The 24,743-nt window shown below is 37.4% G+C and overlaps 1 long non-coding RNA gene across 2 annotated transcripts; it reads right to left on the bottom strand.

The window, feature by feature from the left end:
• Window positions 1–527: 527 nt before the first annotated feature.
• LOC133642704 (uncharacterized) lies at window positions 528–24,743 on the bottom strand. 2 transcript variants are annotated; one of them, XR_009824585.1, is made up of 5 exons: window positions 24,552–24,743; window positions 20,847–20,966; window positions 13,315–13,480; window positions 4,446–4,570; window positions 528–1,574 (listed from the first exon to the last, which is right to left on the bottom strand). It is a non-coding gene; the product is annotated as an uncharacterized LOC133642704 (long non-coding RNA). The 2 variants fall into 2 exon arrangements; XR_009824584.1 differs by having other exon boundaries at window positions 13,309–13,480; window positions 24,552–24,685.

Here is a 24,743-nt window from a genome sequence, read left to right as displayed (position 1 = left end):
AATGCAAGCAAGTTATTTACTGCGATTACCGTATTTTTCGGAGTATAAGTCGCTCTGGAGCATAAGTCGCACCAGCCGAAAATGCATAATAAAGAAGGAAAAAAACATATAAATCGCACTGGAGTATAAGTCGCATTTTTTGGGGACATTTATTTGATAAAACCCAACACCAAGAATAGACATTTGAAAGGCAATTTAAAATAAATAAAGAATAGTGAACAACAGGCTGAATAAGTGTACGTTGTATGAGGCAAAAATAACCAACTGAGAACGTGCCTGGTATGTTAACGTAACATATTATGGTAAGAGTCATTCAAATAACTATAACATATAGAACATGCTATACGTTTACCAAACAATCTGTCACTCCTAATCGCTAAATCCCATGAAATCTTATACGTCTAGTCTCTTACGTGAATGAGCTAAATAATATTTGATATTTTACGGTAATTGCACACATAAGTCGCTCCTGAGTATAAGTCGCACCCCCGGCCAAACTATGAAAAAAACTGCGACTTATAGTCCCAAAAATACAGTAATCAAAATTCAAAATTTTAATTAATCACATGAACATGTTTATTGTTTGACAGCACTATGAAAAACCCAAATTGAGTATCTCATTAAAGAAAAATCATAAAAAACGTTTGCACCACATTCTCATGCATTGAGATGCACTTGTATTATGGTAATACTAATTTGCACACAGGCTTTTATGACATTTGTACATAATTCCCATTAATTGTCATTAAATCTGAATATTTCCAAAATATCTTTATCTTGCCGGATGTTTCCCCCTCTTTGCAACCCTAATCATGACCATATTGTAAAAAATAATCTTCATTGTTACAGCACACACACACACATTGGGGCTGGTTTCACAAATATGATTTCTGTTTGATGATGATGGGAGAGCTGTGTTTCCATGGTAACGATTAATGCAAATTTGTGGCATTGACAAAAGAAAATGCATGGCAGACAAAACTTCTTCCGCTTGTTTTTCATGGCGAGAACAAACATAAAATCAAAGCCAATCAGAGATGATCTTTGTAAAAGCAGCCCGCTGACAGCGATACCGTATTCAGGTGCCACTGCTCTTTTTTTTTCTCAACTAAATTGCAGGGTATTTAAATAGAACTGTAAGTACTGATTAAACACACAAAGCAATAGGATGATCAAGCGGTGCAGTTTCACAGTTGGCTTCACCGAGCCTGCTGTGATATCACCTTCACTCTCAAAGAAATCTGCCAAGTGGTGCCCATGGTTCTGATATGTTCATGTATCCAGCAAACACACACACACTATCCACCTTATTTGACCAACCCAAATCCCATCGTCAACCTGTCCAAGCGCTCATGTAGCACACCCTTCATCATATTAGCGAGCTTCTACTCGTGTTGATAGTCAACACCAAAAGGACCTTTGTATTGTATCGTCCCCCGTTTTTTAAACTCAGGATCACGTCCCTGGGCACAGAGAGCACATATTGTGTTCCAGGGTTCAGGACTGAAGTTCGGCATCACGATTTGAGCTGGCGGCCATTCCCCGTGGTTATCTTTCTCGCTCAAACTAACCCTCTGCAAAAGACAAAAAAAAAAACGATCACCAGCACCAGAAAAGAACGCACTGCCTTCACCATGATCACGTGCACCAGCATAGCAGAGAGTCAGACTAACAGCCCCGTTAACCGCGCCAGCAACTGCAACGCCATGTTCAAACACCTGGTTAAAACATGTTGGGGGCGGGATTATGCCTCAATCAACACTACTGGGAAGTTGGAAATAAACCCCTTAAACTCTTAAAACCTTTTGTGAGACAAATCCACAATAAATATTTTCTCAGCACCGACAAGGTCTACGTGCAGTGTTTACCATTCATCACACTGCAAAAACTGAAATCTAAGTAAGATTAAATATCTCAAATAAGGGTGATATTTGCTTATTTTCTGTCTGATAAGATAATTCTTCTCACTAAGCAGATTTTATGTTAGAGTGTTTTACTTGTTTTAAGGGTTATGGTCCTAAATGATCTCAGTAAGATATTACAGCTTGTAGCTGAGATGTTATGACCTATATTGAGTAAAACATGCTTGAAACTAGAATATCAACTGTTGCAAAGCTGTGTCATCAACACTCAAGTATAAAACTACTTTTTTTAAAGTAATAATTTCTTATTTCAAGCATGAAACAAAAAATCATGACTTTGACACAATTGTGTCTCATAATTAAAAGGGATGACAGCCAAATGGACTTTGCTGTTTTATTTTCAATGAAACAATAGAAAATACGTACTCATAAAGTAGCGCAGTTGGCACAGTACAATAAACTGACAGTTAATATTTAAACATTTTACATGTGACATTTCTAACAATTTTGAACATGCACATTCAGATGAATTCTTCAAAATTACAATTAAAACATCTTTGGCCAGGGGTCGGGCTGTATATATGCGCACTAATTGACTGGAAGAGCACGCACTTGGCGCGATGATGTCATGTTGTCAAAGGGAAAATGCATTTTTAGACCATATGATTTGCCTGTACGGCTAAGAGACCCCGAGAGTAACAAGCGGTTGCCTTGTTGCCTTTCCATTAAGAACAATAAATTAGTTTTTAGTATAAGTTTGCTGGTTTCAAGAAATGTAATGCCGAGCGCATATTATTATGTCAAGATAATGGCACTAGCATTTACTTAATTTAAGAATATTTTTCAACATATTGAGCAAAAAGGTCTCTTTTTTTTTCTACCAAGAAAAGTGCACTTGTTATTAGTGAGAATATACTTATTTTAAGGTATTTGTGGGTTCATTGAGGTTAGCTAATTTTACTTGTTTTGGAAAGTTTTGACAATCCAAATGTTCCTGTTCTATTGGCAGATGATTTTGCTTAGTTCAAATAAAATATCCCTAATTTTTGTATTTTTTGTTGTTGTTTTAGAACATTGACTTTTTGCAGTGTATGATAATATACTGTAATATTTGATGCAATATTGGATACTATTAAAGTTGAAAAGGTATGCAATTTTAAGCAGTACATATATTTTTCTGTCAAAATGAAAAAAATCTATTACATTTAGTGAGAAAAAAAATTAAGTACTTTAGTGACACACATAATTTCCCGGTGTTTGCGGGCCATAAAAAATGAGTTTTGACTAGAGATGTCCGATAATATCGGCCGATAAATGCTTTATAATGTAATATTGCAAAGTATCGGTATCGTTTTTTTTATTATCGGTATCGGTTTTTATTTATTTATATATATTTTTTAATTTATTAAATCAACATAAAAAACACAAGATACACTTACAATTAGTGCACCAACCCAAAAAACCTTCCTTCCCCATTCACACTAAAGAGTTGTTTCTTTCTGTTATTAATATTCTGGTTCCTACATTATATATCAATATATATCAATACAGTCTGCAAGGGATACAGTCCGTAAGCACACATGATTGTGCGTGCTGCTGGTCCACTAATAGTACTAACCTTTAACAGTTAATTTGACTCATTTTCATTAATTACTAGTTTCTATGTAACTGTTTTTATATTGTTTTACTTTCTTTTTTATTCAAGAAAATGTTTTAAATTTATTTATCTTATTTTATGTCATTAATTTTTTTAAAAAGGACCTTATCTTCACCATACCTGGTTGTCCAAATTAGGCATAATAATGTGTTAATTCCACGACTGTATATATCAGTATCGGTTGATATCGGTATCAGTTGATATCGGTAATTAAGCGTTGGACAATATCGGAATATCGGATATCGGCAAAAAGCCATTATTGGACATCCCTAGTTTTGACACCTGTGTTTTAAATGGTGAAAACCCACAGAGGCAAAAAGTATGAATAAAAAAACTTGATAAGGTTTATTAGTGCAAGGGATTTCTGACTTCCCAGTTTCCTTTGATTGATTGATTGAAACTTTTATTAGTAGATTGCACAGTACAGTATATATTCCGTACAATTGACCACTAAATGGTAACACCCGAATAAGTTTTTCAACTTGTTTAAGTCGGGTTCCTGGTGTGCAGCATTAGTCTGCGAGAAGGTTTGAGACATATGTGACAATAGTCTCCTGACAAAAGAAAAGCTGTAAAATCCATCACATGGACTACAGAGTGAACATTTCAGGAATGTGCTATTTGGACACGGTCCTCCTGTGTTTGAGCATGGCCTAAGTTGCAGAGTGGTAACGAGATCATTGAGTCTGCTCTTAAAAACAATTCAAACCTCTGCATCAACTTTCTTTACTTCTTAAAGAAGATGCAAATTCAGTTCCTATTTTTCCGCCCCGACTAACGAAACCTCCTGTCTGTTTGTCTCCGACTTTAAAATACTATTTACATTTCATGTTTACAATAAATTTAACTGTGAACGTGTTGTTGCCAGGCTAGAAAAGGAACACTTTTAACATTCATGCGTCTGCCTAAAAACAAATGATACTTACCCAGGGAAAACATCTGTCAGTCTCTGTCCTCTGTCCTTTCCACATCTGTCCCGATCTCTCGCAGTGTGGACCCTCTTCCCTGTTTGTGTCATCTTCAAAGACAACTGCCCCAACTCGTGCAAGCACTATTTGGTGGAGAAAGGAGACATTTTTTCACCAGGAGTATGTCCACATGTGGAATGTAAAATAATTGACATTGTACCACATTTATGTTGTGATTCAGATGTGCTTGGTTGGGGAAGTGTGCAAAAGTAAGACAAAGCCAAGATTGAGTGGCACGATGCCACTGAGATTTTTTTTTGACATTATTGTGCGCAGTAAAGACTTGTGGGGGGGGACAAAACCCTAAGAAATGTGTTGTAAAATATGTTTTTCTTTATTCTCCTTTGTCTTCTTCAATGTGCTGATTTTCTTGGAAGAAATGCTGGGTCTGTTTGTGTTTATGCTTTAATAGAATTGGTCAATCATCGACTTCAGCTTCCAGTTGCCCTTTTATTAAAAGAGTGTTGGAGGGCCCGTACTTGACAGGAAACTTAGTAAATAACCAGGTGTAACTTAGCATTGGATGGATAACAACTTCAGTCTATTAGCGTTCCAAAAACTACAAACCTTTTCTTGAATATTTTTTAAAATGTTATTTTTTAAACTATTCAGGTTCTGCTGAAATCCGATTTTCAGGTTGAATATACAGGCGGTCCTCGTGTTGCACCGTTTCATGCTACGGCGTTTCGCGCTAAGTCGTTTTGTGGTACTGCGTTTCGTAGTACGCCGTTTTGTGGTACGCCATTTCATTTAACACAGTTTTGTGTCAAGCCATTTTGTATTACAGCGTTTCATGTTATGGTATTTCGCGTTACGCATTACAATGGTTTACGGTATGACGATTTGCGTTAAGGCGTTTGGCCTTACGACTTTTCGTGTTATGCTGTTTTGGTTAATGCTTTTTCAGGTTACACAGTTGCACAATACAACGTTTCGCATTACAACCTCGAATAACGGCGATTCAAGTTACAGATATTCACTTTACGGCATTTTGCGTTACGCATTACAATGGTTTGCGTTATGACGATTTGCGTTAAGGCGTTTGGCGTTACGACTTTTCATGTTATGCTGTTTTGGTTAATGCTGTTTCAGGTTACACAGTTTCACAATACAACGTTTCGCATTACGACCTCCAATACTGGCGATTCAAGTTACAGCAATTCACTTTACGGCATTTCGCATTACAATGGTTTGCGTTATGACGATTTGCGTTAAGGCGTTTGGCGTTACGACTTTTCGTGTTATGCTGTTTTGGTTAATGCCGTTTCAGGTTACACAGTTTCACAATACAACGTTTCGCATTACGACCTCCAATAACGACGATTCAAGTTACAGCAATTCACTTTACGGCATTTCGCGTTACGCATTACAATGGTTTGCGTTATGACGATTTGCATTAAGGCGTTTGGCGTTACGACTTTTCGTGTTATGCTGTTTTGGTTTATGCCGTTTCAGGTTACACAGTTTCACAATACAACGTTTCGCATTACGACCTCGAATAACGGCGATTCAAGTTACAGCAATTCCGATTACGGCATTTCGCGTTAAGACGATCTGCATTATGGCGTTTCGGGCTAAGCTGTTTCAAGTTACGCCATTACGCCATTTCGCATAATGACCTCCCGTGTTACGGCGATTCACGTGACGGCATTTCGCGTTGACATTTTGCGTTACGTTACAGCGCTGTCATAGCAACAAAACTCGTATGTATCCCGAGGACCTCCTGTATACACAAAGTGTTGCAAAAGGACATTTGCCGTTGGAAGTTTCAATGGAGAATTTTAGAGTTGGACACTTTCTATCTAAATGATTCAATGTTTTTCAACAGATTAAAAAAAGTGTTTAAATAAATAAATAAATAAATAAATTTAAAAAAAAATAAAAAAAAAAAATATATATATATATATATATATATATATATATATATATATATATATATATATATATATATATATATATATATATATATATATATATATAATACAATTCTCCCTTGCCAAAAATGAAAACACACCCTTACAGTAGGTCTCAGTGGATAACTATTGGACGTCATCAGCAGCTGTCGTATCTGCTTCCTTAAAAGCCTTTATCAGGGAGAAAAAACTGTATCATTATGTGGGTTCCAATACATTGTGGCCTCACTACTCCTGTTGTAGCCTGCAAGTTTCTCGAACGGATCAGTGCATGCAACGGAGGAATGTAGAGTGCATTTCAGGGTGTGTATCCTAATTAGCTCAAAAACACATCGTACAATCTTGTTGTAAAAAACTAGATTTTTTTTTTTTTTAAGGCTTTAATCAATTTACGGTCATAAACTAACCTGCATTGCCGGTTTTATTGCTGTAAACTACCACAAATTCTCATGATGACCCATGAAAGTGTCCAACTTCCCTAAAATTTTAATCCCACACGAGGTTTAGGTCCTCTTATTTTATTACTTTAAAAATTCACAGAATGTTGCAACCCATTGCAACATTATACATATATATATATATATATATACAAAAAAAACCCAATTTGATTATAAACTGACCATCAATGTCCCGTTTATTGCTATGGAAAGCACTACTAAGCGAGTACTACGACACCTTTATATTGCATTTATCAGTGCTTTTATCAATTTCCGATACAGTTTCTGTTTCAGTCAAACAGAACGTGATGGCTTACTTGAGACTTTGCTCTTTAAAAAAAAAATAAAGTGAATATAAATGCTTTGAGGCTTTAGATTGTTTGACATTCATCAACCAGGATCCATCCACTAATGTACAAAGATATATCTTAATGTTGTGATAAGAATATTGCTGTTTGTGGATTAAAAAAAAAAGTGAAATTTACCGTACGCATTATCAACTTCTCATAAAACACCACACTGCTTTGCGTGCGTGCAAAGTTGATTGTGGTTTTATGACAAGACTGTTTAGTGCCTGTTCCAGAAACGTCCATAAATGTAACTTAAGAGAAAAAGAACATTAAATTGGCTGTGAATCACGTAGCATCTGTTCACGATTGTAAACTAGCATTGTGACGAAGTTGTGGCTCCTAACACTTACTGCACTTCCTGTTATGTCTATCAGCATAAGCATGACATATACGGTATGAAGCCATTCTTTGACTACATCAGACGGCAGACATGTTTTCCCGACCAAGAGAGGACCGCACCATCACAAGAGCAGCAGTGCAAATTACAAGATCTTGTCCAAACAGAACTTTGGCAACACGCCTCTCTAAGGTCAGAAATATGACCGTCTTTATAATAATTCCAAAACCCAGGCCAATAAATTGTGCCTTGAATGAGAGACTTAGGACGCCGCGTCCCAGACTGCCATGATGAAAATGTCCTCTCTTGTTTCTTTTTTGTCCTTTACACTGTGACTGTATGCAGCCCTGGTTTTGTAAATCATCGCGTAAGGCTCTGTGCATGCAGAAGGCGGTTTTCCTGTTGGCGAAGCACTTAGAACTTTTTGGCACAGCGCGAAGTTGAATGTAAAAGCTGAAAGAGATGAGGGTCTTAGATACCCTCTGGTGAGTGTTTGACGATGTGTTTGATACGGTGGTGCTGCTTGGGGGTTGATCATGGGCACAGTTGTTTCTGTCTGCTTTGTTTTCCAGTGACAAATCAGTGTGGCACAATCAAAGAATGGCTTGTGTTTGTGGCTCTGTGATATCTATTTTCAGCATTATAAAAACCATTTGATATCAGCTTGCGTTCCGAGTTTTTGTCTTCTGCATCACATGGATTAGAAGTGTTGCGCACAAGTTTACAAGAAATCTAAATCTACATCATCACCATAAAGGTAAACCCACGTAAATTCATATGTTCCATTTTAAAATGTAATTTGTTATGAATTACTAAACAATGATTAACTTTAAGTTGTTCGTATAATGTGTGTTTACATTATTACATATGTGTCTATTACGTTGCATTTCCAGACTTTAAGGTAAAATTGTACAAATATTGAAAATATACATAAATGCATATAACTGAACAATATAAATAAACAATATTATATGAATAAATATTTTCTTCCTTTTCATCCATTGTATTATTTTACATATATTTCATTTATAATATAGCATTTTTGTTTATTTTTTAAACATTTATATTCAATTTAAATGACGTACAGCACAAAATGTAAGGTATTATTTATCATTAATGTATTTATTAAATAAAAAAATAAACATGTTTGTACACCACATTCAATGTCTAAGTTAGGGGTCACCAACCTTTTTGAAACCAAGAGCTACTTCTTGGGTACTGATTAATGCGAAAGGCTACCAGTTTAAAAACACTTAAATAAATTGCCAGAAATAGCCAATTTGCTCAATTTACCTTTAACTCTATGTTATTATTAATAATGAATGATATTTACACTTAATTGAACGGTTTAAAAGAGGAGAAAACACGAAAAAAATTACGATAAAATTTTGAAACATAGTTTATCTTCAATTTCGACTCTTTAAAATTCAAAATTCAACCGAAAAAAAGAAGAGAAAAACTAGCTAATTTGAATCTTTTTGAAAAAATTAAAAAAATAATTTATGGAACATCATTAGTAATTTTTCCTGATTAAGATTAATTTTAGAATTTTGATGACATGTTTTAAATAGGTTAAAATCCAATCTGCACTTTGTTAGAATATATAACAAATTGGACCAAGCTATATTTCTAACAAAGACAAATCATTATTTCTTCTAGATTTTCCAGAACAAAAATTTTAAAAGAAATTCAAAAGACTTTGAAATAAGATTTAAATTTGATTCTACAGATTTTCTAGATTTGCCAGAATATTTTTTTTGAATTTTAATCATAATAAGTTTGAAGAAATATTTCACAAATATTCTTCGTCGAAAAAACAGAAGCTAAAATGAAGAATTAAATTAAAATGTATTTATTATTCTTTACAATAAAAAAAAAAATTTTACTTGAACATTGATTTAAATTGTCAGGAAAGAAGAGGAAGGAATTTAAAAGGTAAAAAGGTATATGTGTTTAAAAATCCTAAAATCATTTTAAGTTGTATTTTTTCTCTAAAATTGTCTTTCTGAAAGTTATAAGAAGCAAAGTAAAAAAATAAATGAATTTATTTAAACAAGTGAAGACCAAGTCTTTAAAATATTTTCTTGGATTTCCAAATTCTATTTGAGTTTTGTCTCTCTTAGAATTAAAACTGTCGGGCAAAGCTAGACCAGCTTGCTAGTAAATAAATAAAATTTAAAAAATAGAGGCAGCTCACTGGTAAGTGCTGCTATTTGAGCTATTTTTAGAACAGGACAGCGGGCTACTCATCTGGTCCTTACGGGCTACCTGGTGCCTGCGGCACCGCGTTGGTGACCCCTGGTCTAAGTTATGGGTCATGAATTTAGGGACACGCTGTAAAATGGTTTCCTTTAAATATTACACACATTTTAGTTTAATGTATTCATTTGAATGTTATTTTCTTTAGAAATATTTCATTTGAATTATTTTTGATAATCAATTATTTATTGCATCATTTAATAACAATGTATTAATGTAAAATGTGACTGTTTGTATTATGTGTGTATATAATATTATATTATGGATGGATCCAGAATGCAGAGATTTTTTAAATCTCTTTTTTTTTTTTTTATATATATAGTAACATTTGAAAATGTTCTTTTTTAGGATAATATATTAAATGTAATACACTTGTATTGATGTTATTTTTTTTAGAATATTTTAAATATGTTTAAAATAATTATTTATTTTATATTGTATATCCGTATGATTTGTTCCTCAACTGGCTGTTACATTTTGAAATTGTCCAACAAGATATCCAGACCAATAAATAGGTGAAACAAGATATTTAATTGTTCACTGTATTTAATATCATTTTATAGATTGCTGAAGTCGGTGATGAGGTGTTGCCATGGCAATGCCAGACTTGCTAGAAAAAGATGGGCGGCCAAGGCAGTTAGGTTTCAATACACTCTAAACGGCGTTGGATTTCAACGGACATATTTTGCAACATTTGGAAAAAAGCTACGAAAGGATTGGAAGAAGCGAAGCTCATGCTGCTGGTGTGTGGTTTGTTGTAGGGGCGATGATGTAACAGGAGGCAGTTTTTAGTCTCCACCAATACAGCGTCTTTCACCAGCACACACACCCACCTACCCGCCTCCCACAGAAACTCTCCAAAAACCACTCAGGGGCACAGCTGCTGACTTACTGCAGATTGCCACGGATGATGTGTGTGTTTGTGCATGTGCGACTTTGTGCTGCTATTTTTATAGCCTTGTTCAACTTCAAGGCACCCGCCAATAAGAGTGGGATCAGTAAGGAACAAGGAGATGAGATCTATCTTTGATACCTTTATCATTACTCTCTGCTTATTCCTTATTCAAGTATTTGATGGGTTTTGTGTCTACTCTATTCCCATTATTTTTCACTGGGGTAAAAAAAAGGTCCTATTTTTTAAGTGTGATGGGAGCTATTTTTGTTCCTTTTTGCAGCCGCGTAACCCATAAACAAAAGTATTGAAAAAATACATGAAGCCCTTTTCTGTTGCATCACTGTCTGATGTATTACTGTCTAATGGTAATGGCAAAAATGTGACTGATTGATTGAGACTACCATATTTTTCAGACTACAAGTCGCAGTTTTTTTCATAGTTTGGCCGGGGGTGCGACTTATACTCAGGAGCGACTTATGTGTGAAATTATTAACACATTACCGTAAAATATCAAATAATATCATTTAGCTCATTCACGTAAGAGACTAGACGTATAAGATTTCATGGGATTTAGCGATTAGGAGTGACAGATTGTTTGGTAAACGTATAGCATGTTCTATATGTTATAGTTATTTGAATGACTCTTACCATAATATGTTACGTTAACATACCAGGCACGTTCTCAGTTGGTTATTTATGCCTCATATAACGTACACTTATTCAGCCTGTTGTTCACTATTCTTTATTTATTTTAAATTGCCTTTCAAATGTCTATTCTTGGGTTTTATCAAATACATTTCCCCAAAAAATGCGACTTATATATGTTTTTTTCCTTCTTTATTATGCATTTTCGGCCGGTGCGACTTATACTCCGGAGCGATTTATAGTCCGAAAAATACGGTAATGAAGAAAAATGTCTATCTTTGACACATGGCTTACTGTTACATCACATGGACAAAGATAAGACCTTCTGGAGGAAAGTTCTGTGGTCAGATGAAACAAAAATTGAGCTGTTTGGCCACAATACCCAGCAATATGTTTGGAGGAGAAAAGGTGAGGCCTTTAATCCCAGGAACACCATTACTACCGTCAAGCATGGTGGTGGTAGTATTATGCTCTGGGCCTGTTTTGCTGCCAATGGAACTGGTGCTTTAAATGGGACAATGACAAAGGAGGATTACCTCTAAATTCTTCAGGACAACCTAAAATCATCAGCCCGGAGGTTGGGTCTTGGGCGCAGTTGGGTGTTCCAACAGGACAATGACCCCAAACACACGTCAAAAGGGGTAAAGGAATGGCTAAATCAGGCTAGAATGAAGGTTTTAGAATGGCCTTCCCAGAGTCCTGACTTAAACGTGTGGACAATGCTGAAGAAATAAGTCCATGTCAGAAAACCAACTAATTTAGCTGAACTGCACCAATTTTTTCAAGAGGAGTGGTCGAAAAATTCAACCAGAAGCTTGCCAGAAGCTTGTGGATGGCTACCAAAATGCCAAGGGACATGTAAGCAAATATTAACATTGCTGTATGTATACTTATGACCCAGCAGATTTGCTCACATTTTCAGTAGACCCATAATAAATTCATAAAAGAACCAAACTTCATGAATCTTTTTGTGACCAACAAGTATGTGCTCCAATCACTCTATCACAAAAAAATAAGAGTTGTAGAATTCAGTGTTTCCCACACATTCATTTATTTGTGGCGGCCCGCCACGAAAGAATTACGTCCGCCACAAATAAAACATTTTTTAAAATGTTTTAATTTTTTTTTTAAATATTTTTTGGTCCTGTGCAGCTTCTCAGGCAAATCATATAGTTGATGTAGATGCCCATATAGGCTGTTCAGATTTACTTTACAAAAGAGAAGTGTAGGATACTTCTCTTGTTGCCTTATTTGTATTTGACCACTACTGTTTCCTGTTTATTTGTTACTGACTGTGGCAGGACACTTCTGCCTCTGTTTCACTTTATGTTGCTGGTAAATAATATGGTTGTAGTAGTAGGCTAAAGTTAAATTATTTAGTATGCACTAATTAAAGGGGCAGAGCTTTAAGAAACATTTTAGCTTTTATATTTTATAAGATATATTTTTTGTAAGAACCACAATTAATAAATATATTTCAGTGAATAACTTATTGTTCAAATCTGTATATAAATATGTACATAAAGTGTTGTAATTATATTGTAAAATGGATGGATGGATGGACGTTTAAAACCAAACTGTTATTATTAATTAGTAAGTATACATTTTTTGAGCCTTTTTAGAGAAAATCATATCATTGTAGTATATTATGCAAATTACTCGATGATGTCATGGTGACCACGCCCATAGCCACGCCCCCACTGCCACAGGTATCTTGGCAGTTTATGGGAAACACTGGAATTGATTGGAAACTCAAGACAGCCATGACGTTATGTTCTTTACAAGTGTATGTAAACCTTTGACCACGACTGCAACAAAAATAACAAACAAATATTGGTAAATAAAACACATTTTAACATGCATGTAACCGTGTTCCACCAAGGGGTGTTGTGTCCCTGATGGAATGCCAGAAGAGTTACAGTAAATACATTGGATTCATCTTTGAAATATTGTGTGATGATGGGTTCAACTCTCACTGCCCCCACCTTCACCTGACTCAGCCAGATAGGCACAGCCACAGGAACACATGAGGACCCATCCCCCTCGCGTCGATTCATGCAGACTGGCGTTACGTAAGAACCGCTCGCCCGCTCTCCTCACAGACGTGTCCTTGTGTCAACTCCATGCGTCACAGCGGCATACAAATTAGAGGACCCACTGCATGAAATGAGAAAACAAAAGATGGACACAGAAAACACAACGTAGAAAGAAGACAAGGGAAGGAAGAGAATATGGAAAACAGCGCTTGAGATCTAAACACTGTGGAATGCTCACACGCACGCACGCACACACACACATATTCATGCACGCACACGCAATCCCTGCAGGGACTAACATTAATTTCCTGAAGACTTATGAGTATATCCACATCCAAGTTGTGCAACTTGCCTACCCGGATGTAACCTTAAAAGTAGTGGTGTGCAGAGCCACTCAGATCTCAATAGTATCGATACCAAGGGCGGTATCTACAGTGGTCAACGGGCAAATACACCGCAACGTTCAAATGCGCCAATCACAGAACCCAGCAGGCACATGTGGACTCGTCAGACCACAGAACACTTTTCCACTTTGTATCAGTCCATCTTAGATGAGCTCAGGCCCAGCGAAGCCGACAGCGTTTCTGGGTGTTGTTGATAAACGGTTTTCGCCTTGCATAGGAGAGTTTTAACTTGCACTTACAGATGTAGAGACCAACTGTAGTTACTGACAGTGGGTTTCTGAAGTGTTCCTGGCCTGCCTGTAGTCCAGACCTTTCTCCCATTGAAAATGTGTGGCGCATTATGAAGCCTAAAATACCACAACGGAGACCCCCGGACTGTTTTAAGCTGTACATCAAGCAAGAATGGGAAAGAATTCCACCTGGGAAGCTTAAAAACTGTGTCTCCTCAGTTCCCAAACGTTTACTGAGTGTTGTTAAAAGGAAAGGCCATGTAACACAGTGGTGAACATGCCCTTTCCCAACTACTTTGGCACGTGTTGCAGCCATGAAATTCTAAGTTAATTATTATTTGCAAAAAATATATATAGTTTATGAGTTTGAACATCAAATATGTTGTCTTTGTAGTGCATTCAATTGAATATGGGTTGAAAATGATTTGCAAATCATTGTATTCCGTTTATATTTACATCTAACACAATTTCCCAACTCATATGGAAACGGGGTTTGTACATACATGTCTTCTAAAACTGACAAAATAGTTGTATTTGTAAATTGAGACAATGTTGCTGTCCAACGTTGGATCCACGTTGTTGGCTGGGAATTGACCAAGTTTCAATGGTCAAATCTACGTCACAACCTGACATTGAATAAACGCTGTTTCAGCGTTGTATTTGTGTTGTAGAATACTGGTTGGGAAATGACAAAATTTCAATGGTCAAATCAACGTCACAACCCGACATTGAATAAACGTTGTCAAAAAGCATGTTGTTCCAACATTATGTTTGAGTTGCTCAATGCCAGGACCTAATTCAACAAGTTCTCAACGTTGTTTATAATGTCTTGTGTCAGCTGGGTTAAGGATCCAAAAACACACAAACATGATAAAAACATGGTACGAAAGAAAAATGTCGCTATCATATAAACGCGAATATTAGGGTGTGATCTGATCGGGTTTTTTGTTGCTGATTCTGATACCGATCCTCTAAGAGTGAGATTGGCCGATATCGATATCAACATTATTCACATGTATGAACTATGATTTTTAAAGGGTCCTTAATATGCAAAAACAATGTGTTTTATCTATTGCAGTGGTTCTTAACCTTCTTGGAGGTACCGAACCCCACCAGTTTCATATGCGCATTCACCGAACCCTTCTTTAGTGCAATTTTTTTTTTTTTTTTTTTTTTCAAATTCAAGACAAAGTTATGTTTTTGGTAACACTTTAGTATGGGGAACATATTCTAAGTAACAAAGACTTAATTTAGAGTTTTTTGGACACTAGGGGAACATATTCTAAGTAACAAAGACTTAATTTAGAGTTATTTGGTCAGGGTTAAGGTTAGAGGGTTAGGGCCAGGGTTAGAGGGTTAGGGTTATAATAAGGCCATGCCGAATAAGGCATTAATAAGTACTTAAAAATGACTAGTTAAGAGCCAATATGTTACTAATTTGCATGTTAATAAGCAACTAATTAAGGGTGAATATGTTCCCCATACTAAAGTGTTACCATGTTTTTTTTACTGGTGCACAAAATGAACCGTGCATGAACATCACCTTGTTCAAAGAACAAAACCAACACAGTGCATAAACTCACAACAAATTACACACCTGCAAATCAGTCTGACTTCTGCTGTTGCCGTATCCGTAATACGCCGATAGGGAGAAGTTTTTATTTACACGATGAGTCGGGTGTGTTTTGACCTCCGCCGAACCCCTGAGCCCGACTCACCAAACCCCTAGGGTTCGATTGAACCCAGGTTAAGAACCACTGATCTATTGGTACCTGCTGTTGTGTATTTGAGATCTGCATAAGTCCCGAAAGCTTGAAATCAAACCATGAAGGCATTTTGGAGATCAACAATCTTGCCTTCCTTCATACATTCCGGAAACGAGCCGTTTGGAATTCGGCCCATTGGTTTTTGCCATTGGTGACATCAGTGGAATACCAATATAAAGTCAGATTCACTTAAAGGGCATTGCGTGCATGCTACATTGCAGTCGATAAAGCAATATCAATATATATTGTGATAGACGTGTAATCGATATCATTAAAAAAAAGGTGTTTGATGTATATATTTTTCTGGGCGGGGGTTAGACCATAAACTACAAAGCATTTAAAACAAAGTCAATACAACTTTCTATTCTATTCTAACCTAATCCTAGATTATGGTAGGCTATAAGTAATATGTCAAATTGTAAATTGTTCCTTGAGTGTAACCGCCCTGAGATCGGTAGGTTGGAGTTCAAATCCCAGCCGAGTCATACCAAAGACTATAAAAATGGGACCCATAACCTCCCTGCTTGGCACTCAGCAACAAAGGGTTGGAGTTGGGGGTTAAATCACCAAAATGATTCCCGGGCGCGGCGCCGCTGCTGCCCACTGCTCCCCACTGCTCCCCAAGGGGATGGCACAAATGCAGAGGACAAATTTCACCACATCTAAGTGTGTGTGTGACAATCATTGGTACTTTAATCTTTAATCTTAATAAGAATAATCCCAATGTGTTTAATGCTTTTTAGTTTCTATTTTAGTCTTCTAGAATTGTCCAATAAGAAACGTATGTTTAATGTATCATAAACTGTTCTGTTAAAATAAAGTCGATAATGACATTTGTGGGGGTCCCCTTTAATTTAAAAAGTATCAAAATACATATTGGTACTGCTCCCGATACCAAAACCCTACACTAGATGCATGGAGTAGCATAGCACAAACTGAAGTTGCCGAAAAAATGGTCCAGTCCCCGACTTGTCCAGGGTGTACCCCGCCTTCCACCCAAATGCAGCTGGGATAGGCTCCACTCCACACACCCCCGCGACCCCAAGAGGGACAAACGGTGAAGAATGGATGGACGGTCCAGTCCCGTCTAGAGCAGTGGTTCTCAAATGGGGGTACGCGTACCCCTGGGGGTACTTGAAGGTATGCCAAGGGGTACGAGAGATTTTTTAAAAATATTCTAAAAATAGCAACAATTCAAAAATCCTTTATAAATATATTTATTGAATAATACTTCTACAAAATATGAATGTAAGTTCATAAACTGAACATCAAATCAAGTAGGCTATTCCATTCATTACCATAAACCCAGAGTTTCCCCCATGCCATGATGGTTTGACCCTCACTAAAATGTCTGTCAAAGAGAACTGTGAAAAGAAATGCAACAATGCAATATTCAATGTTGACAGCTAGATTTATTTTGGACATGTTCCATAAATATTGATGTTAAAGATTTATTTTTTTTGTGAAGAAATGTTTAGAATTAAGTTCATGAATCCAGATGGATCTCTATTACAATCCCCAAAGAGGGCACTTTAAGTTGATGATTACTTCTATGTGTAGAAATCTTTATTTATAATTGAATCACTTGTTTATTTTTCAACAAGTTTTTAGTTATTTTTATATCTTTTTTTCCAAATAGTTCAAGAAAGACCACTACAAATGAGCAACATTTTGCACTGTTATACAATTTAATAAATCAGAAACTGATGACATAGTGCTGTATTTTACTTCTTTTTCTCTTTTTTTCAACCAAAATTGCTTAGCTCTGATTAGGGGGTACTTGAATTAAAAAAATGTTCACAGGGGGTACATCACTGAAAAAAGGTTGAGAACCACTGGTCTAGAGGAACAAGGCTGGCTTAAACAACCCTCTGATTGGTTGCCAGAGACAGTGTGTGTACTGATTGCCAATCATGGACAGGTGTGGCTAGCCTAGCTTCAGCATCAAGGGTTGGAATTGGGGGTTAAATCACCAAAAATGATTCCCGGGAGCGGCCACCGCTGCTGCTAACTGCTCCCTTCACCTCTCAGGGGGTGATCAAGGGTGATGGGTCAAATGCAGAGAATAATTTCGCCACACCTAGTGTGTGTGTGACAATCATTGGTGCTTTAACTTCAACTTTAACTTTAACTTCTGTTTTGTCGCAGCATTTCTCTCGTGCATGTGTTTTTCTTGGTTTGCGAGTGTGTTATTTTGGCACTCGCAGCATTTTTCTTTTGCTTTTATGTGATTGCATCATTCTAAAATTGCAGCATTTTCCCGTTTATGGAGTTAGTGCGTTTTGGGCATTTTTGCGTTTGGACTTTGCTGCGTTTTTGCTCCTGTCGGCCACAGGATCGGTATCAGAACGACACTACGAGACATGATGGATTTTTCTCTTCAATTTCAGAAATATCTGCAGTGTTTCCCATACATTAATTTATTTGTGGTGGCCCACGTCTTCATTAACCATTTACATGGACCACATTATAATAAGACTAGTCTATGAATGGAGCTTGCCGTTACAACTCTGTAAAGTTTTAGTCGTCATTTATTGTACGAATTACGAGCGCCAAGCTTAAGAGTATTTTGAGATACGAGTTTTCTCTGGGCTAAGTGTTATGCTTTAAGTTGCAAGCAAAACATTTGTTAGTTGGCATAACAATTGCCAAAATGAACCCCGTGAGATCCACCGAAAACATCTAGTCTTACTCGCTAGCATTAGCTTATAGCAAGAGATTGACATACCTTCTGTTTTTCAACAAAGAAGGTGAGTATGAAGGACAGTGCTGAGATGATATTCAATGAAATAAAGAAAGAAATCATCAAAAACCTCATCTGCACCATACTGAAGCAGGTGGAGTCCATTACGACAGCCGGGGATGTTAAAATGATTCGTAAACGGTGGACATTTATCCATGGAAATATATGGGAAGCTGCTGATGGTGTGTTTGACGGAGTAGCAGCTGGAAGAAGATGCAGTAAAAGTCCACTCTCCAAGGTAAATGTACATTATTATTACATTACTTTAGAAAACTATACTCTAGTTGTTTTGTACTACATTCTATTGTTTTGTTTTTCAAACAATAGTTCTTATCCAAAAGATAGCTTTTTCGCTGATTTCTTATGGGATAGACTCCTTTGGTTTTTGGACGATCCAGTTCTCGTTTGGCTTTTTCAGCGGGTTACTAGCAAAAACTGAGGTACCCCTGTATTTACTTGGTATCACCTCAGAGCCAAATTGTGCAGTATCGTTTATAGCAGGGGTGTCCAAACTTTTTTCCACTGAGGGCCGCGCAAAAGCGCCTTATTGCAGTGAAACTTGCCAAGGGACATGTAACCAAATATTAACATTGCTGTATGTATACTTTTGACCCAGCAGATTTGCTCACATTTTCAGTAGACCCATAATAAATTCATAAAAGAACCAAACTTCATGAATGTTTTTTGTGACCAACAAGCATGCGCTCCAATCACTCTATCACAAAAAAATAAGAGTTGTAGAAATTATTGGAAACTCAAGACAACCATGACATTATTTTCTTTACAAGTGTATATAAACTTTTGACCACGACTGTAATATACACAGCTGGCCACACCCTTAATTAACATGCAGTATCCAATAATTCACACAATTCTAATCGCCAGTATATAGTGGCAATATTAATTATTTTCTTAGACTAATAGTATATTATTAACCTAACTTTACAAAAATAAAATTAACACAATGTTATGTTGATGAACTCTGTTGCGACAGTGGTCTGAACAGAGGTGGGCCAGTGGCGCCCTCTTCAGGATGAAGTCAGTACTAGCCTTTAGGATGACATGCATGCTCTTAAAAGAATAATGTACAATAATCCAACTTTATTTGTGGAGCAATTAAAAAAATAACCAAATTGCTATACAGGTTCATAATTAAAAAGTGAATTAACCCAGACCCATTACGGAGGATATACCACTCCCCAAATGGAACACAGAACAGATTTTTGATGAGGTTTGCTAGAGCAGTGGTCCCCAACCACCGGTCCGTGAAGCATTTGCTATCGGGCCGGAGAGAAACATTAAATAATTTATAAAGGACTGCATTTTCTCCGACTTCACTTTGGCCTGTCCCACTAGACCAGGGGTGTCAAACTTGTTTTCATTGAGGGCCACACAGTAAATAATTAATGAATTTGCCTATGAATTTAAATATATATATTTTTTAATTACGTAAAGCAGGGGTCTCAGACACGCGGCCCGCAAAACGTTATTTGGCGGTCCGCACCTTAATATGAAAATTTTATGTAAAAAAATTATCTGTGATTAATCAGTATTAATCACAGATCTAGAGTGTGATTAATCTGATTAAAACAAATTAATCACTTGACAGCCCTTAGATATACAGTATAAATGTAAATTTACTGTGGGATCCCATTTTTATGACTTGATGGGGTACCTGGGACCCCACTTTGAAAATTCCTAGCGCCAACACTGCTGTCAACAGAGGAGAAAAAATGTTGTATTTAAATAAATATAATATTTATAAAGCAAGTTCAAGTATCATTGGCAAATTTTCACCTAGTCCCGGCTTTGGCGTGCTGCCCGACTTGGCACGCATATATGTGTCCTCTTTTGGGGATTTCACAATATGGTCAGCCTATGAGGTACCAAAACGGAGTAGTACCACAAATGTATTTTTGGCTTAATGTTTTTATCATCGAGTATATTGATTCAAGTGGTTTATTGCTAGCATGTTTGCTAATTTGTGCTTAACATAGCATGGCTAATGGAGATAGCATCATGTTCCCAACTTATTTTGTATGTATTAATTCAAGACATGTAGTAAGAATAGTTCAATTGTAATACTTGGCACCCTGTTAAAGCACTAGAATCGTTAAATTGGTTTAAATTGAGTTTTAATAGCGAAATATACGACTTTGCTATTAAGTTAGCTTACCTGACAAACAGCAGCCATTTTGACGATGCCCGGTCACGTGACTGCCATAATTATAGCATTTATGCGATCATTTCACCCTTTGCACAATCAATAATTTCAAAAATCACAATGTACTATGCCCTCTTTTTTTTTTTTTTTTTTAACTATAAGAAAACACAAACAGGATACCTGCACTTCTGATGTTTTGCGTTGTCTCACTTGCCAGGTGGGGGCGCTGTTGTGCCAGTTGCACTGCTTTGTTTATTAATTACATTTGTAATTAATAAACGTATGTGGTCAGCAAAAAGCCTGAGTTAAAAAAAAAAAAGTTTTTACTAAATACATGGTTATTACAATTTTGCACATCTTTTAAACATTGTCTGATCATGCCAAATATTAAATTATTGTATATCAAATATTTTTGTAAAGATAAAAATACATTCCGAAATATCTGCTTGTCACCTTTACTTATAATTTCAATGCAAGTTATCGATCAATTTGTACATAAACATACAAAAAAATTTGTACAAGAAAAAATCTAATCAAATGCATTTAGGGAATTGTGCAATATCATGAGGTGTCTATACATTTATATTATCCATCCATACATCTTCTTCCGCTTATCCGAGGTCGGGTCGTGGGGGCAGCAGCCTAAGCAGGGAAGCCCAGACTTCCCTCTCCCCAGCCACTCCGTCCAGCTCTTCCCGGGGGATCCCGAGGCGTTCCCAGGCCAGCCGGGAGACATAGTCTTCCCAACGTGTCCTGGGTCTTCCCCGTGGCCTCCTACCGGTCGGACGTGCCCTAAACACCTCCCTAGGGAGACGTTCGGGTGGCATCCTGACCAGATACCCAAACCACCTCATCTGGCTCCTCTCGATGTGGAGGAGCAGCGGCTTTACTTTAAGCTCCTCCCGGATGACAGAGCTTCTCACCCCATCTCTAAGGGAGAGCCCCGCCACCCGGCGGTGGAAACTCATTTCGGCCGCTTGTACCCGTGATCTTGTCCTTTCGGTCATAACCCAAAGCTCATGACCATAGGTGAGGATGGGAACGTAGATCGACCGGTAAATTGAGAGCTTTCTTCACCACAATGGATCGATACAGCGTCCGCATTACTGAAGACGCCGCACCGATTCGCCTGTCGATCCACTCTTCCCTCACTCGTGAACAAGATTCCGAGGTACTTCCACATTTATATTAGTGCTGTCAAATTATACATGTTTTTTTTTCAAATCAGATGTATCACACTTGAATTTCCACTCAGCATGATTAATCACTATATACATTTTTAAAAAACGTCCCTAAGAAGGCGGCCATTACTGCGATGTGGCCCTCAATTAAAACACATTCGACACCCCCATTTAGAAGGTAAAAATGCTGATTATCGGTCCTGCTAGACACCGACATCTATTTAATAATACCACCATTTGACAACCAAACAATTACACAAGGCGACTCGGTAAAGAATCTGGGTATTATTTTCGACCCAACTCTCTCTTTTGAGTCACACATTAAGAGTGTTACTAAAACGGCCTTCTTTCATCTCCGTAATATTGCTAAAATGCGTTCCATTTTGTCCACTAGCGACGCTGAGATCATTATTCATGCGTTCGTTACGTCTCGTCTCGATTACTGTAACGTATTATTTTCGGGTCTCCCTATGTCTAAAAGATTACATTTGGTCCAAAATGCGGCTGCTAGACTTTTGACAAGAACAAGAAAGTTTGATCTTATTACGCCTATACTGGCTCACCTGCACTTGTAATCGCCCTGAGAAGGGAGATGTTTGAGTATACAGATACGAGGACACAACTTCGTTCTGCTCACGTCTAAAGTTAAAGTAGCAGTCTGTATTGACTGCCACAAATCAAACACCAAACATGTACAAGTACACAGTATTGCAACAAACATAAAATGCACTCCAGTATTATCATATGGATTTTACATTCAAATAATCGAGTAGGTTTTCCTGTTCTTTGCACTAATATACTTTACCTTAGTGTAACTGGATTTGAAGATGTCTCAACAAGTAAATACAAAGGTTCACCCAATTACAGTAAGCCTATATTGTTTTAGTAACAAGTGATGGATTGATTCTTTTATTAGTAGGTTGCACAGTGAAGTACATATTCCGTACAATTGACCACTAAATGGTAACACCCGAATAAGTTGTTCAACTTGTTTAAGTCGGGGTCCACTTAAATTGATTCATGATACAGATATATACTATCATCATAATACAGTCATCACACAAGATAATCACATTGAATTATTTACAATCGAGGGGGCGGTTAGGTTTGGTTGATTATCGTCAGTCATCAACAATTGAGAACAGAGAAATGGATATTGGAACAGTGTAGGTCTGACTTGGTAGGATATGTACAGCAAGTAGTGGACAGAGAGCGAGAGAGAGAGAGAGAGAGAGAGAGAGAGAGAGAGAGATCAGAAGGCATAAGAAAAAGTATCTGCATTTGATTGTTTACATTTGATTATTAACAATCCGGGGAGGGTGTTAGTTTAGGGATGTAGTTGACTGGAGGTGTACTTTTATTGCGGTTTTGAAGGATGGAGATGCCCTTTCTTTTATACCTGTTGGGAGCGCATTCCACACATTGATGTGGCATAGAAAGAGAATGAGTTAAGACCTTTGTTAGATCGGAATCTGGGTTTAACGTAGTTAGTGGAGCTCCCCCTGGTGTTGTGGTTATGGCGGTCATTTACTTTAAGGAAGTAGTTTGACATGTACTTCGGTATCAGGGAGGTGTAGCGGATTTTATAGACTAGGCTCAGTGCAAGTTGTTTTACTCTGTCCTCCACCCTGAGCCAGCCCACTTTGGAGAAGTGGGTAGGAGTGAGGTGGGATCTGGGGTGGAGGTCTAGAAGTAATCTGACTAGCTTGTTCTGGGATGTTTGGAGTTTAGATTTGAGGGTTTTGGAGGTGCTAGGGTACCAGGAGGTGCATGCGTAATCGAAAAAGGGTTGAACAAGAGTTCCCGCCAGAATCCTCATGGTGCTTTTGTTGACCAGAGAGGAGATTTTATAGAGAAATCTTGTTCGTTGGTTGACATTTTTGATTACCTTGGTTGCCATTTTATCACAGGAAAGATTAGCCCCTAGAATGGAACCTAGGTAGGTGACCTCATCCTTCCTGGTGATAACAATGTCACCCACTTTTATAGTGAAGTCATTGACTTTCTTAAGGTTGATGTGGGACCCAAACAGGATGGATTCCGTTTTACCCAAGTGTATGGATACCTTGTTGTCAGCGAGCCAGGTGCAAATTCTACAGAGTTCAGCACTGAGGATTTTCTCCACCTGTGACTTGTCCCTGTCTGATACCAGCAAGGCCGAGTCGTCCGCAAACAAGAACAATTCACAGTCGCATGCCGATGACAAGTCGTTTATGTATTAGGAACAGTAAAGGCCCCAATATACTGCCTTGGGGGACTCCACAGTTTACTGAGAGGGGCGGGGGGGGGGGGGGGGGCATGGTGCAGTTCACCTCTACCACCTGTTCCCTCCCCTCCAAGTAAGATTGCATTCAGCTCCATGAGGTTTTGTTAAATCCGATTGCTCTGAGTCACTTATCATTCCTTAATATTAAACAAACTACACTGAATTAGTCCCAGAAACTGTAGTAAAAACACATTTCATCAGCAATATACACAGATTAATAATTAACTACGCACAGTACCTTTCTATATATTTAACACTGTTGATGCAGTTAGCATCCGCTTCGTCATCGGCAGTGCAATTAGCTTTAGCATTAGCTTGGTCATGTATAAAGCCTTGTCGACTGAAAAGACATGTCATAAAAATATACTCTTTCAAACATGTTTAAACACTATAAAGATACATTGGAGGGTAAAACTATTTACATAAAGACACTTGTACCTGAGAAGGGAGATGTTTGAGTATACAGATACGAGGACACAACTTCGCTCCGCTCACGTCTGTATTGACTGCAAGCAGGAAGTCAGGTGTCCTCTAGTATAGCTCCCAGCACAACGCGCCCCCTGCTGGAGCCGTCCAGTACTACAATGGCTCTTATTAATGCTGGCATTACAATAACATTAGCTCCATCCA

This window comes from Entelurus aequoreus, linkage group LG25 (assembly GCF_033978785.1).
Source record: "Entelurus aequoreus isolate RoL-2023_Sb linkage group LG25, RoL_Eaeq_v1.1, whole genome shotgun sequence".
NCBI classification, from domain to species: domain Eukaryota; kingdom Metazoa; phylum Chordata; class Actinopteri; order Syngnathiformes; family Syngnathidae; genus Entelurus; species Entelurus aequoreus.
Note: the sequence above shows the minus strand (reverse complement) of the source record. Positions and strands in the feature narration are given on the sequence as shown.